Source organism: Myxine glutinosa, unplaced genomic scaffold (genome assembly GCF_964187855.1).
Source record: "Myxine glutinosa unplaced genomic scaffold, kmMyxGlut1.1 SCAFFOLD_702, whole genome shotgun sequence".
Classification (NCBI taxonomy): Eukaryota; Metazoa; Chordata; class Myxini; order Myxiniformes; family Myxinidae; genus Myxine; species Myxine glutinosa.
Window position 1 is genome coordinate 12,285 of NW_027616797.1, and position 15,575 is coordinate 27,859.

The 15,575-nt window shown below is 44.3% G+C and overlaps 1 protein-coding gene across 1 annotated transcript in view; it reads left to right on the forward strand.

The window, feature by feature from the left end:
• Positions 1-766: 766 nt before the first annotated feature.
• LOC144889080 (rho family-interacting cell polarization regulator 2-like) overlaps positions 767-15,575 on the forward strand; it is a 163,489-nt gene continuing 148,680 nt past the window's right edge. Inside the window, exon 1 of the mRNA XM_078768919.1 lies at positions 767-1,084. The gene's annotated coding sequence lies outside the window, so the exon portion shown is untranslated. The remainder of the gene's footprint in view (positions 1,085-15,575) is intronic.

The window sequence follows — 15,575 nt, forward strand, 5'->3', positions numbered from 1 at the left end:
TTTCTCCACCACCAATTATATCCTCCTCCGGAGGTCTTGAGAACTGTACCCCTTGTGTCGTTTCATTTATCCCAGCCGTTGTGTCCTTTCCTTCATTGATTTAGCATAGCGCGATTTGGCCAACGTTCGAGTGGAATCGGGTGAGTTGGGGGTAATCGGGTAAACTGTGCGAACACGGCGGCCATTCCGCTCGGCCCATCATAACATCTTAAGCCGTGTCCGTAACAATATATATATATATATATATGTATATATATATATATATATATATATATGTATATATATATATATATATATATATATATATATATATATATATATATATATATATATATATATATATATATATATATATATATGTTTCCTCATCACTAATGATTCTCGGTAGTAAAATCACTTTCACAGTATAGGTGTTCGTTACCATCACAAGGATTTTGATTTTGCACGTGCACGACACGTCACTATGTCGGCTTGGGGACAAGAGTCACATTAGTCATTGGTGCTTTACACACCAAACTCCTTGAGCAATGTCACACGAAAACATTCATCCGACGAGACGACGTTACAACGTCCGACCCTATCAAAACATCCGACGACGTTCCGACGTCCGACATCATAATGGTGCCTCCCAAAAGTGTGTGACGTCACACGTGCCAGTGACAGCTCCAGTGCGGCCACGAACGTGATGAGATTCTGAGGAGAAGGGGCGGGACGTCCCGGACTCGAGCTATCAGGACCGGCTTACGGTTTGGGCGCGCAGGGTTGGCTGGGAAGAGGAGGAAGGCTGGAAGGAGGACAGCAGGGTAGAGAAGGGGAAGAGAGACGAACACACCAAGTAATTCGGCTATTCGCGGTCTTTTACACGTGCTCGCTCCACCGAGATCAAGAGATCTTCGAGCCGCCGAATCTGATTTGACCTTGTCGTCATCGCCTTGTCTTGGGGTATGAACCCGAACCCCCCACGAGAGCCGGAGCCCGCACGAGACATCTGCTGCAACATCATCTAAAAATATCACCTCCCGTGGGGACGGCATCCGGAGCGGCATTGTTCGACGGACGCGGCGTGCGGGAACCGGCTGATCATGTGAGTGTGAGCACGACGACGTGCTGTGCGTGCATGCCTCCACCGACGGCATCTGACAGCGAGCACGTGCCCCGCACGTCACGTGATGCCTCGGGTTCGCGTTGTGGGATGGGGGTGACGATTTGTGTCAGGAGTGGGATCGAGAGGTTGTTACCAGGTACTCGCAGAAAGGTGGAGGTGCGTCGACCACTCAAATGCCGTTTCAAATGAACATCGTTGCGCATTAGGACGCCACCTGTGCCAGCAGGTATATTGGGGGAATCAGCACGATGGGAAAACTGGTGTACACCTTCCAACGTGACTGCACGGCGGGCCAAGTAAATCGTGACTGGGCCTGATTGCTCATGAGAAGAATAATAAGAGTGATAATTGCTTCCCGTAATTCCATAATTTACTGGGAATTGGCACAGTGGCAGCTGTGGTGGAATTTGTGAATGATAATAATCAGCGTTATTATGAGCAACGATGCAAGTTAACCTTGGGGAGCATCATTATGTATAACACTGAAAATGGTAAACATTGGATTGGGAAAACGATGTGGATCCATGACCGAGGTTGTGGATCTATTGATGTGGATCCATGACCGAGGATGTGGATCCATGACCGAGGATGTGGATCTATTGATGTGGATCCATGACCGAGGATGTGGATCTATTGATGTGGATCCATGACCGATGATGTGGATCTATTGATGTGGATCCATGACCGAGGTTGTGGATCTATTGATGTGGATCCATGACCGAGGATGTGGATCCATGACCGAGGATGTGGATCTATTGATGTGGATCCATGACCGAGGATGTGGATCTATTGATGTGGATCCATGACCGATGATGTGGATCTATTGATGTGGATCTATGACCGAGGCTGTGGATCTATTGATGTGGATCCATGACCGATGATGTGGATCATTGATGTGGATCCATGACCGAGGTTGTGGATCTATTGTTGTGGATCCATGACCGAGGTTGTGGATCGATTGATGTGGATCCATGACCGAGGATGTGGATCTATTGTTGTGGATCCAAGACCGAGGTTGTCGTTCTATTGATGTGGATCCATGACCGAGGATGTGGATCTATTGTTGTGGATCCAAGACCGAGGTTGTCATTCTATTGATGTGGATTCATGACCGAAGTTGTGGATCGATTGATGTGGATTCATGACCGAGGTTGTGGATCTATTGTTGTGGATCCAAGACCGAGGTTGTGGATCTATTGATGTAGATCCATGACCGAAGTTGTGGATCTATTGATGTGGATCCAAGACCGAGGTTGTGGATCTATTGTTGTGGATCCAAGACCGAGGTTGTGGATCTATTGATGTGGATCCATGACCGATGTTGTGGATCTATTGATGTGGATCCATGACCGACGTTGTGGATCTATTGATGTGGATCCATGACCGAGGTTGTGGATCTATTGTTGTGGATCCATGACCGAGGTTGTGGATCTATTGATGTGGATCCATGACCGAGGTTGTGGATCTATTGATGTGGATCCATGACCGAGGTTGTCGTTCTATTGATGTGGATTCATGACCGAGGTTGTGGATCTATTGATGTGGATCCATGACCGAAGTTGTGGATCTATTGATGTGGATCCATGACTGAGGTTGTGGATCTATTGATGTGGATCCAAGACCGAGGTTGTGGATCTATTGTTGTGGATCCATGACCGAGGTTGTGGATCTATTGATGTGGATCCATGACCGAGGATGTGGATCTATTGATGTGGATCCATGACCGAGGTTGTGGATCTATTGATGTGGATCCATGACCGAGGTTGTGGATCTATTGATGTGGATCCATGACCGAGGTTGTGGATCTATTGATGTGGATCCATGACCCAGGTTGTGGATCTTTTGATGAGGATCCATGACCGAGGTTGTGGATCTGTTCATGTGGATCCATGACCGAGGATGTGGATCTGTTGATGTGGATCCATGACCGAGGATGTGGATCTGTTGATGTGGATCCATGACCGAGGTTGTGGATCTATTGATGTGGATCCATGATCAAGGTTGTGGATATACTGATGTAGGTAATCTACAGATGTGGAATGTGGATCCATGACCGAGGTTGTGGATCTATTGATGTGGATATATTGATGTGGATCCATGACCGAGGTTGCGGATCTATTGATGTGGATCCATGACCGAGGTTGTGGATCTATTGATGTGGATCCATGACCGAGGTTGTGGATCTGTTGATGTGGACCCATGACCGAGGTTGTGGATCTGTTGATGTGGATCCATGACCGAGGATGTGGATCTGTTGATGTGGATCCATGACCGAGGATGTGGATCTGTTGATGTGGATCCATGACCGAGGTTGTGGATCTGTTGATGTGGATCCATGACCGAGGTTGTGGATCTATTAATGTGGATCCATGACCGAGGTTGTGGATCTATTGATGTGGATCCATGACCGAGGTTGTGGATCTATTGATGTGGATCCATGACCGAGGTTGTGGATCTAATGGTGTGGATCCATGACCGAGGTTGTGGATCTATTAATGTGGATCCATGACCGAGGTTGTGGATCTATTAATGTGGATCCATGACCGAGGTTGTGGATCTATTGATGTGGATCCATGACCGAAGATGTGGATCTAATGGTGTGGATCCATGACCGAGGTTGTGGATCTAATGGTGTGGATCCATGATCAAGGTTGTGGATCTATTGATGTGGGTAATCTAATGATGTGGATCCATGAAGGAGGTTGTGGATTTATCGATGTGGATCCATGACCGAGGTTGTGGATCTATTGATGTGGATCCATGATCAAGGTTGTGGATCTATTGATGTGGATCCATGACCAAGGTTCTGGATCTATTGATGTGGATCCATGACCGAGGTTGTGGATCTATTGATGTGGATCCATGATCAAGGTTGTGGATATACAGATGTCGGTAATCTACTGATGTGGAATGTGGATCCATGACCGAGGTTGTGGATCTATTGATGTGGATATATTGATGTGGATTTATTGATGTGGATCCATGACCGAGGTTGTGGATCTATTGATGTGGGTAATCTAATGATGTGGATCCATGACCGAGGTTGTGGATCTATCGATGTGGATCCATGACTGAGGTTGTGGATCGATTGATGTGGAACCATGACCGAGGTTGTGGATCTAATGATGTGGATCCATGACCGAGGTTGTGGATCTAATGGTGTGGATCCATGATCAAGGTTGTGGATCTATTGATGTGGATCCATGACTGAGGTTGTGGATCTATTGATGTGGATCCATTACCGAGGCTGTGGATCTATTGATGTGGATCCATGATCAAGGTTGTGGATCTATTGATGTGGATCCATGACCGAGGTTGTGGATCTATTGATGTGGATCCATGATCAAGGTTGTGGATATACTGATGTAGGTAATCTACTGATGTGGAATGTGGATCCATGACCGAGGTTGTGGATCTATTGATGTGGATCTATTGATGTGGATCCATGACCGAGGTTGCGGATTTAATGATGTGGATCCATGACCGAGGTTGTGGATCTACTGATGTAGGTAATCTATTGATATATATATATATATATATATATTGTCGTGTCCCCAGGGTTAAGACCCCTGGGTGATGGATGACCGAAACGAGTTTTAACTCCGAGGCATATTTCAAACTTGGTGGGATTATCTTTTGGCGTGCACGGGAAAGCCTGAAGCCTTACCTGATCGGACGACCGACACTGGATTAATCCGAACCCACAGAACAAACAAACGAAACAAGACAGAAAAGTAAAAGTCAACAAAAATAAATTTATTTACAGTAATGTAAAAGACAACGAAAGGTGAGGTAAACTAAAATTCCTAGGTTGAGGATCCTCCAATCCGACTCGTATACAGATGGGAATTATAAAAAGAAAATAATATTCCTTTTATAATCGGCTGAACTCAGCTTTACTCTTCCAGCGAGGGCGTCGATTGAGTCGGCAGTTCCAAAGCGGCCAAAGCCGCGCACGGGTTTCACTCCAACAGTGCAGCCTGGTGTTGGCTTAGCGGTTAGGGTGCCAGCTTGGGATCCTAGGATCCTGGGTTCGAATCCCAGTCGATCGCTGAATTAACGCCAGGGGGGTTGACTCAGCCTGTCATCCTTCCGAGGTCGGCAAATTGAGTACCAGCTTGCTGGGATGAATGATCACGGTGTGTACCCCGATTTAGAATAGGTACACCATATCGCTGCACATCGTAAGAGCGTGACCAAGGGTTGGCGTCAGGAAGGGCATCCGGCCATAAAAACATTGCCTCAAACAGGGAACCATGATTGTCATGGGGCCCGCAAGGCTAACCCCCGCTCTGGCGGGGAAAATGGCCTTAAAACGATCATTCATTCATTCATATTCATTCAATGATGAGGAGACGGTCTTTTGTCGCACCCCGACCATGAGGCAATCCGTGCAGGTGGCCCTACTTCACTATCAAGGCTCCGATGATCTCTCCAGCGTACACAGATGAGCATCCGTCGTCCTCCCATGAAAAACAACCAAGCGACCACCGCAATCAAGACCAGGACAAGAGCAAAAGGCAACCGCAGCTGTTCTCTTTGAAAGCCAGCACAAAAAAGAGAGAAAATGTCGTCGTCTCTTGCTTTTTCTCGGAGCGTCCCGATGATGTCATCCTTTTGACCAATCGCCCAGCGCCGTCGAATTGTCCCAACCAATTGTCATATTGCGTGGCCTCACGGCCATTCTTGATGCCCAATGGCAAAGTTCGGAGCTTGGCCTGTCAATTCCGGTCCTCTGAGGTGGAGCATAGCCATCCTTTGGGAATGTTCGGCTGGGCGGGGTTCCTTTACCGATCTGCAAATGTTCGGGTTTCTGTTGGGCGATTATGGTTGTTGTAGTGGCAACCCTTTTTAATGAAATAAAACGAAGGGCAAAATAACAGGGAGGCAATACATACTGGGAATTATTCTTAAGCCCTATCTCGATAACACACCACCTCCACATGCAAAGACACACAAACACACTTGACCTGAACATTTACCCTGCTTATGTACATCGAGATGGGCTTCTCCTTCTTCACGTCAAATGGTCCATACTAAAACTTACACATTCCTACTTTCCCAATGTATTTAACGCCTACACCCACAAACGTAACACAGCCCCCCCCTCCCCCCCCCCCCCCCCCGGAACCGTAGCTCCTGCAAGGTTCAATGCAGGCGTTACCGTTCCAGCCTTAACACTTACCGACTCACACTTAATTTGCCTATTAATAAATTCAGAGGGGCTGTGGGAAGCGAGCCGTAGCTAACTTACCTGTTCTACTTACCATTCTACACCCCTTAACAATCATTCAAATATTTACAAAACTTGGTTCCTCGCTCCATACTCCTGGGGCGGGTAGAAAAAATGTCAACAAACAAAAACTCCATCTTAACCACAAACCTTATTGAAATTTCAATAACGTTTATACAACCCCCTTCTAAAGACCACGTTCCCCAGTGGATGCCACAATACCCAACGTTACCTGCGGAGCCATCCCTATTTACCAAATTTTTACGGGCCCTGTCCTTGTGGTACAGGTTAGTGACACGGCTCGGTGGATCTTCCCCACACACACACACACACACACACACACACACACACATAAACCCCAATCACCAAAAGCACTCATTCCAAACCCTGCAAGACCATGGCATAGCACTGGCTACCTACATGTGTGATCCTCCATTAGACAGCGAGGAGGTACGTGGTGTGTAAAAAACGTGTAAAAAACGAGTCGGAGTGGAGGATCCTCAACCTCGGAATTTTAGTTTACCTCACCTTTCGTTGTCTTTTACATTACTGTAAATAAAAAATTTTTTGTTGACTTTTACTTTTCTGTCTTGTTTCGTTTGTTTGTTCTGTGGGTTCGGATTAATCCAGTGTCGGTCGTCCGATCAGGTAAGGCTTCAGGCTTTCCCGTGCACGCCAAAAGATAATCCCGCCAAGTTTGAAATATGCCTCGGAGTTAAAACTCGTTTCGGTCATCCATCACCCAGGGGTCTTAACCCTGGGGACATGACAATATATATATATATATATATATATATATCAATAGATTACCTACATCAGTAGATCCACAACCTCGGTCATGGATCCACATCATTAAATCCGCAACCTCGGTCATGGATCCACATCAATAGATCCACATCAATATATCCACATCAATAGATCCACAACCTCGGTCATGGATCCACATTCCACATCAGTAGATTACCTACATCAGTATATCCACAACCTTGATCATGGATCCACATCCATAGATCCACAACCTCGGTCATGGATCCACATCAATAGATCCAGAACCTTGGTCATGGATCCACATCAATAGATCCACAACCTTGATCATGGATCCACATCAATAGATCCACAACCTCGGTAATGGATCCACATCAATAGATCCACAACCTCAGTCATGGATCCACATCAATAGATCCACAACCTTGATCATGGATCCACACCATTAGATCCACAACCTCGGTCATGGATCCACATCATTAGATCCACAACCTCGGTCATGGTTCCACATCAATCGATCCACAACCTCGGTCATGGATCCACATCGATAGATACACAACCTCGGTCATGGATCCACATCATTAGATTACCCACATCAATAGATCCACAACCTCGGTCATGGATCCACATCAATAAATCCACATCAATATATCCACATCAATAGATCCACAACCTCGGTCATGGATCCACATTCCACATCAGTAGATTACCTACATCTGTATATCCACAACCTTGATCATGGATCCACATCAATAGATCCACAACCTCGGTCATGGATCCACATCAATAGATCCAGAACCTTGGTCATGGATCCACATCAATAGATCCACAACCTTGTCATGGATCCACATCAATAGATCCACAACCTCGGTCATGGATCCACATCGATAAATCCACAACCTCCTTCATGGATCCACATCATTAGATTACCCACATCAATAGATCCACAACCTTGATCATGGATCCACACCATTAGATCCACAACCTCGGTCATGGATCCACACCATTAGCACCAGCTCAGGTGCAAATCATTAGAACATCGTTAGAGAGGATCTTGGAGGAACCTGTCCTATTTAAACCTCAGACATTTTGTTTGGTTTGCTCTTTGTTGTTGAAGTGTGCGGCGTCACCATGCCAAGATCAAAAGAGCTCTCTGAGGCCTTCACAAAGAAGGTTATAGATGCCCACGAGTCTGGGAAGGGATTTAAAAAGATCTCCAAACAATTTGAAATCAATCATTCGACTGTCCGGAACATCATCTACTGGTGGAGAAGATTCCAAACAACTGCCAACTTGTTCAGGCCATGCCGCCCCAGCAAGTTCAGCCCGAGAGCAGACCGCAAGATGCTGAAAGAAGTCTCTAGGAACCCCAGAATGTCATCACGGGACCTACAGGTAGGTCTTGCCACTGTTGATGTCAAAGTGCACGAGTCTACCATTAGAAAGAGGCTGCACAAATTTGATCTGCATGGGAGGTGTGCCAGGAGGAAACCTTTGCTGTCCAGAAAGAACATCAGGGCAAGAATAAAGTTTGCCAATGAACACCGAGGCAAAGACCAGCACTTCTGGAACAATGTGCTCTGGACAGATGAGTCAAAGGTAGAGCTATTTGGCCCCAGTACCAGAAGACATGTTTGGTGAAAACCAAAGACAGCATTTGACCACAAGAACCTGATACCAACTGTAAAGCATGGTGGTGGAAATATTATGGTTTGGGGCAGCTTTGCTGCATCAGGGCTTGGGCAGCTCACCATCATAGAATCCACTATGAATTCTTCATTGTACCAGAGGATGCTTGAGGATAATGTGAGGCCATCTGTCGGAGAGTTGAAGCTCAAGCGAAGGTGGACCTTGCAACATGACAATGACCCTAAACTTACCAGTAAATCCACCAAGGAATGGCTGAAAAGAAAGAAATGGAGGGTTCTGGAATGGCCAAGTCAAAGCTCGGATCTAAATCCCATCGAGATGTTGTGGGGGGATTTGAAACGAGCTGTGCATGCAAGAAAACCCTCAAACATCGCACAGCTGAAATAATTCTGCATGGAGGAGTGGGCAAAAATTTCTCCCAGTCGATGTCAGAGACTGGAAGACAGTTATAAGAAACGCCTACTTGAGGTTGTTTCTGCCAAAGGGGGCAATACCACCTATTAGAGCCAAGGGTGTACTTACTTTTTCCACATGCGAAATTTGCATTTATGTTTATTTAAATTATACAATGGACTACAAAATGTAAATGTTTCATGATATTTGTTATGTTATATCACCTTTATCTATCAACATTGTTGAAATGAAGATCAAATAGCTGTATGTTGAAATATGTTGAAAAAGTCAAAACTTTACATGGGGTGTACTTACTTTTTCATGTGACTGTATATATGAATTGATGGAAATGTATCTCGCATGCCAACGCAGTTGCATAAGTTACATGTGTTGACAGTTTATATGCTAAAATCCTATATTGGTACTTGTCGATAATGGAAACACACTGAATTTTAAATGGGGTTTATTGACCAGTCGTGATTGTTTGAAGTTGAATGATGAAGGATTATGAAATAAATGGGACATCAAAAGCTATCTTGCCTGATGTAGGTATAACACCTCTGAGATGGTGGCAGATTCTGCGTTCTTGCCAACTTGTGTGGACAAAATTAACAATCTGCAAAAAAAACCAAAAATATTATTGAAAATTATTATTATTAATTAAAAAATATTATAGTGGCAAAAAGATAAATCAATCTGGAGAGTGCACTTGTTACATGATCGGCATGTTCATCTCAATTTTAACGCTCTTTTTTCTGTCTTTATCTCCAACATTTACCACACTTAGATATTGATCAGAATTCCGGTATTCTTGAGCGTAACATGAGTTGATGGTGATATCGCTTTAGGAATGTGGAAATGTTTGTTTTCTACAATGTCTATGTATTGTGTAGCCTGCAAGATACAAATGTTAAAAGGAAATTGCAACCTTATGGTGAGGACACTGGACTGGCATCCCAGAGGTTGTGAGTTGACTTGTGGCCAAAGGCAGCAGTATTAAGGGAAGTGGAATTTAAATGTCTAAAGCCTGAGATAGTCTCCGGAGAATCTCTGCGTTGCTGTCGGATTGTTGATTAAAAGCGGCCAGCTGGCTTACCAATGTGCAGCAGGGGAATCGGCTTGCCCTACCTTGTCTCGTGTACCTTTCGTGCCGGTCTACATTAGAGCTTCTCCTTCTTCGCGTCACACGGTCCATACTAATTGGGGGAATACCTTGGTGGACCTGTAAAAGTCTCAAGGTTACTTCGGATGTTGACTAAATTGTTGTCCGTAAAAGGCAGCACCATCCAAAGTACGCCACACCAATTATGAGTCATCTCGCAAGGGTATGCTCTGGTGTAGGCCGAGGATGTTCAACTGTGTCACGAATCGAGCACATTGTATAAAACCGTAGAACCGTTTCACGAGCAGCTTCCAATCTTTGGTGTTTTTGAGCTTTTCTTTCTTTCGAAAGAGACCAATCACTGCTAGAGAAATCGGTGGGTGATTTTTATCTGCTGCCATAATGTTCCCAGGCAATGTCAAAGTTAGTCCATGCACATGGCTACCACATGTGCTTATCAAGTTGAATTCCAAACTCGATCATATCCCAGAGCAGGAAGGACAAGTTTCTTGGACATGTAGTCGGGCGACTTCGCTCTTTGTCCCTACTTGCATTCGATTTGGTATTCTGGGAAATGACTTGCACACGTGTTAGGAGTGGCCGATGGCACTGGAATCCTTTAACGTGCCAAGATTTTTTCCCCCAATTTTAGCGATTTTTGCCAAGCCCAATCGGCTTTGAGCCAGTTATGGGAGCCACAAATATGGCAGATTTTAGCACTTTCTTCCGTTCCAAGAGTCTGATTATCAGCCAGCTGAAAATATAGGACTTGCTACATTTTCCAATGCCAGAAAGGCTCGTATACCCCAACTTATTGTCACAGGTTGTGGCTCATTTTTACCTCTAAGGTGGACGGACGTAATGTTTTCACTCCTGTGCGTCCGTTTGTCTCTTTTGTCTCTGGGAGTAGGATATCTGAAATAGTATCAAAAAATCAATCAAAAATCAATATGAAAATCAAGACCCTCTGCTCACCTTCACTCTTTCATTCCTCTTTTCTCCCGCCTCTGGAACAAACTCCCTCACTCTCTTCAATCCCACTCCACCCTCCAGGTCTTTAAAACGGCTGTTCACCACCATCTCTTATCTTCCCCCATCCAAAACCTTGATCTTTTCTACCCCCATTAATTCACCCCAGATCTACTTTTTCTGAAATACCAACTTCTTTCTTGGAAGTCCGAGCAGTGTCCATGTGTTTTTTTTTTTTTTTACCTCCCCCCCCCCCCCATCCCCTCCTATGCCTCCTCCCCTCAAGCCCTGTCCCTCCCACAGATCTCCCGATGTCCCTGCTCTCCATCTTATTCTCTCGCTCCGTTTATCATATGTTTTATGTTTTATGTGTCAGTTTGTCTTTCTGTGATCAATGTTAGCTCTTACACGAGCCTCGATGTTGTATACAAAAAAAAAGAAAAAAGTTAGGGATGGATTCGGATGAAACTTAGTGGACTAGTTGGGTAAGTGACAAGGACGAATTGATTCGATTTTGGTGAAGATCTGGATCCGGATATGCGAATTTTTTTTATTTTTTAGTGATTCTTCACCATTGAATAAACCACCGTTTAGAGGCCATTTTTCCCCGCAAAGCAGGGGTTGGCCTTTTCGGGGACCGTGGTTGTTGTTGTTTTTTGGTCCCCTTTTTGAAGCAATGTTTTACGGCCGGATGCCCTTCCTGACGCCAACCCTTTTTGTCGCCTTTTTTACGACAAGCAGGGAATTACCAGTGAACTGGTACTCAAATTCTTTCACCATTGAATGATAGGGCCAAAACGATATATAGCATGATATTTCAAAACATTGTGGACGGATTATGGCCAAACATGGTGGAGGAGTTGAGTAAGTGATAAGGACGAATTGATTCGATTTTGGTGAAGATCTGGGTCCGGATATGCGAATTTCTTTTATTTTTTAGTGATTCTTCACCATTGAATGATAGGGCCAAAACGATATATAGCATGATATTTCAAAAAATTGTGGACGGATTATGGCCAAACATGGTGGAGGAGTTGAGTAAGTGACAAGGACGAATTGATTCGATTTTGGTGAAGATCTGGATCCGGATATGCGAATTATTATTATTTTTTTTTTTTTGTGATTCGTCACCATTGAGTGATAGGGCCAAAAACGATATATAGCTTGATATTTCAAAAAATTGTGGACGGATTATGGCCAAACATGGTGGAGGAGTTGAGTAAGTGACAAGGACGAATTGATTCGATTTTGGTGAAGATCTGGATCCGGATATGCGAATTATTATTATTATTATTTTTTTGTGATTCGTCACCATTGAGTGATAGGGCCAAAAACGATATATAGCTTGATATTTCAAAAAATTGTGGACGGATTATGACCACACATTGTGGAGGAGTTGGGTAAGTGACAGGGACGAATTGATTCGATTTTGGTGAAGATCTGGATCCGGATATGCGAATTGTTTTTATTTTTTAGTGATTCTTCACCATTGAGTGACAGGGCCAAAACGATATATAGCATGATATTTCAAAAACTTGTGGACGGATTATGACCAAACTTGGTGGAGGAGTTGGGTACGTGACAAGAACAAGCCGACAAGCCGATTAAATGTTGGTTCAGGTCCGGATCCAGATCTGGCCTATCAGTGGATATGAAACATAAATTGGTCTGCCTGGTCGATGTAAGTGCTCTACCGGGTGCCTTTCTAATAATATGATGTTATCACAGTTTTTTGGTGGTATCATAAAATGGGGCTCTGCCGTTGACACTGCAATTTAGCACTCCATCCATGTTGTCAAGTGCATTTATGGCATCTGCAAAGAATCAATGCTTCGCTTCCTGAATTCAAAGCAGATTCTTCCATAACCCTCCTTTGTGAATAGCTTATCAGTGGTTCAACCAATCGAAAGAAAGGTTGTAACTCCTAATTTATATGCATGTTGGAAAGGTTCAACCCTGGCGTCCTGTATCAATCCACCTACAAAACGAGCCAACATTGGGGCATGCTTCAGCTTCAAAAGGTATGCCGGCCTACTCAGATTGAAAGTGCTCATTATGTTGCCGCAAATAGCTGTCGTGAGTCATTGGGGACATTTCCAATGCGATTTTAGAGCATTGTGTATTTTAGAAATTTTACACCTCACACATTTTATAAAAAGGTTTTGATAGTCATAATGTGCTACATTCGTTATAGAAAACATTAGTGGGGCAACTTAGCATAACAATTGTGCATTTTGTGAGGAAAGCACCAAATTTGGCACACTAGTAGACTATCATATTGTGAAAAGATCTGGATATTGGGCCATCTCAGATTCAGAGATTTGATTTTTGCAAGATTTCGATTCGATTGGGATCGAAGAGAACACCTTCTTCGTCTTCTGTACAGTGAAGTTGCCAGCCCTGAATTCTCTGGCTACATGTGGGTGCTTCATTGGGAGTGCGACCATGTCCCTCAGGTGAACAGGGACCCACCTGGCATAGTGTGTGTGGTCTAAGGCATGGAACCATGGGACCAGTTCCGTCAGGGCATCGAGGTACATCGTGAGTGAAGCCTGCCACAGAGAACGCACGTAGACCAGTACCAACATCTCTAGTTCCAGCACAGTTTCCCAGTACTGAAAGTTGGGAATGTCTTCTCCTCTCTGGTGACACCGGTCTTCGAACTCAGGCAGCTCTTCTGCATCATCAGCATATGTCATACAGTGGCGTTCATACGCACGGTGTTGCAGGATGTGCAGTGCCGCTGCAGTGATTTGATGAGCTCTTCTTGTGCGGGTGACGTGGGCAGCTCGCAGGAAGGAGTCGGCCGTCCCTGGCGTTGTAATCTCAGCTTGCAAATCTGCAAAATCTGCAAATCTTGCAAAAATCAAATCTCTGAATCTGAGATGGCCCAATATCCAGATCTTTTCATAATATGATAGTCTACTAGTGTGCCAAATTTGGTGCTTTCCTCACAAAATGCACAATTGTTATGCTATATTTAGCTTAGCTGCCGGACTACATGTGGTTCTGTCCCAATAGCACAACTCCAATTACTGCCATGCAGTTATTAGTACTCTGTAAGCCACTGGTTGTTGATGTAAGTGTTTGTAAATCCACGTGATGGTTACAGCTGTCATTATTATTATTATTATTATTATTATTATTTTGTATACAAGATCGAGGCTCGTGTAAGAGCTAACATTAATGACAAAAAACAAACGGACACATAAGACGAAATAAAGAGAGCGGGAGACAAGATGGGGAGAGAGAGGGGAAGCACACAGGTACAACATTTGAGAGCAGGGACATCGGGAGATCTGTGGGAGGGAGAGGGCTTGGGGGGAAGAGGGGTGGGGGTATGATATTTGTGTGTGTGTCATGAAATTAATGTGTGTGTAATGAAATCCAAAATGTTGCATGGACACTGCGAGGACTAACGACCTTTAGGAATATTTGGGGGACAGAGTACAGAGAGAGCTGGGGGAGCAAGGCCGGAGAGGAGTCGGTAGAAGACAGAAAGACCACCAACCTGCCTGCGGTGAGTGAGTACATTCACAGTCTTGTGGAGATCTACCATTCATGTTTTTGTTTTTTCTCTTGATAATAATGACAAAGGTTCCCTTACAACTTCGACATAGGAAACCATAATAATATAGGCAGATTCAACATGAATGGGCTGTTCATCCTATGAAGCTTGCACAATGGTTGTTTGTCCATGCTCTGTCCTTTTTTTAAATGTTGAGCATCAAGCAACTAAGCAGCACATACAATTTTTTAAGTCTTTAGTATGATTCAGTTCGGGTCGGATTGAGCCGCCAACCTCCCAGACTCAGAAAGGACCCTCTAACGATTACACCACAGTGTCGTTCTTTTCTCGTTACATTTTTTCCAACTTTCTTCTAACATTTCTACTTTTGTTTGTCATTGTTTCTTCGGGCCTTTCATTGCCTATCTGACACAGGAAGTCAGGGCAGGAATACTCGGCTTTTAACATAACCCATGAATGTTAAACGAGGCCTTTCACACATGCGCTGTGTGTTTACACTGATTAGGTTCTGTTCACCGGGAACTTTTAACCTGCTGTTACGAGCACAAAATCTATGTTTCAAATCGTCTTGTACACACCATTTTCACCATTTAGACAAAAGAGTGGCAATTTCGAGATTGTTAACCATAATTGTTCTGTTCCTGAATGCAAATCTGACTCATGAGAATAAAGGAATATGAGAAATTTCCGTGAACTTTTGGAGTCGGGTTCCGATCATTATCTGTCAATACAAACTGTCAGCAGCGGCCGTGAATATAATGCAGAACATACACACATGAACGGATGCTTATCTTGTCACCAATCGATGCAAAATTCTAGTATAATTTAT